Consider the following 1,665-nt stretch of genomic DNA (forward strand, 5'->3'; position numbering starts at 1 on the left):
GACTGCTGTGGGAACGACGGCAGGATTTAGCGTTACTTCAAAAAAGCTGATGCTGATAAGACATCGACTCAGCAATTTTTCAGTGCACGTGGACTAATGACAATTTTAAATTAACATTTAATTTAGCTTATTAATTTCATTATTTCCATGATTGAAAGCAACAATCCAACCCTTTTGCAAAAGTTATGCTTTATTTTAGATATTAATTTTAAATAAAGTCTAAGTTTTTAGAATTTAGAAAACTACTTACTGGAATTGTTGATTAAGAATTAGAAACAAATAGTGCCTCCTATAACATTGCTTATTGATTTAAAATGTCAACAATCAATACCGGGCAGTTTTATTACTTTAGAAATTTGTTTAAAGCCAAGTAAAATATTTATTGATTATTGAACGTTAATAAGGCTTTTAAGTATAATCGAATTATATTTTTTGTAAATAATTATAATTTTATTTAACATTTAGAAGTCAGCCAGGGACTCAGTGGTATCAGGAGAGTATAAATATAAGAGAAGTGACACACGATATTATAATTAACGTTGTCGCTCTCTCTCTCTCTCTCGCTCTAACGAGCAGTAAGGACTATGTATATATAGATAGCGGCTAAAGGGTTCGGAGGGAAGTTCGCGTTTACGGCATATCAATGAAATTACGAAAAGGCCATGAGAAATAGCCATCAATAATTAGATTGCTCGTCCTCATAGTGTCTGCCGTAACACCTAAACGTTTATTAGTGCCTTTTATTTAATTTCCCAATTTTTTAACTAGATGTCTTAACTCATATGGATTATGGGCTTTTACAAAATATATGTTGAAAAATGAGTTTTAGGTTAGGATGATATGGCGTTAAAGGTCAATTAATGTCTTGTTACGACGAACACCTTTTTAAGTTGAAGTAGTGTTATATTTCAATAATTAAAAAAATTTTCTCATATAAACGATACATTTATCTTGTCGACAATTGTCCTCTTACGTTCCGTATTTCGTAAATTAAAAAATGCTCAAAAATACAAATTCTAATTTATTGTTGGGCGCCAGAAATGCATGCGCCAGCCGGACACATTTTTGGGGAAGTTCAACGGGCACAAAATAATCTTACTCGTAAATAAATTACTCCAGGAATTACTCTTTAAAAAAATGGCGCTGACATGGCCGAGACCAGCTTTAACCATAATTTATTATAAGGGTCGTCTGAATTCTTAAATTATGTAACTTGTCATCATTTTGTTAACGTATTGACCCCACAAAACAAATTAAAATATTCAACCAAAAATAGATCTTTAAATATAAATTCGCAACTAATCCAGGCTGTGCTAAATCGTTTAGCTGAGACTCCAAGGGCGAGTTACGAAATGTCGATAATTAATTTCAAACCATGAGTTTAAGTCGGGCTAAACGTGAGAGCTCGACACGAGGCGAACCTTTCGTGAAGAATTGCATTTATAACGGGTGCGAGAATTTACAAAAATATAATTACCATTTTAATTAACTTATATAAGAAGCAAAAAGAGGAGGGTAAATGACAGTAATTTTTCCATATAAAATGAAGTTCATAGCAAGAACGAATTACTTTGAAAACTCGAGGGGTCACTAATGCTTAAAACGTACTCAACAAAATAACCAAACTATGTACCTTCCCTTACTTCAACTAGTACAGTAAAGATA

Source organism: Belonocnema kinseyi, chromosome 10 (assembly GCF_010883055.1).
Source record: "Belonocnema kinseyi isolate 2016_QV_RU_SX_M_011 chromosome 10, B_treatae_v1, whole genome shotgun sequence".
Lineage (NCBI taxonomy): Eukaryota > Metazoa > Arthropoda > Insecta > Hymenoptera > Cynipidae > Belonocnema > Belonocnema kinseyi.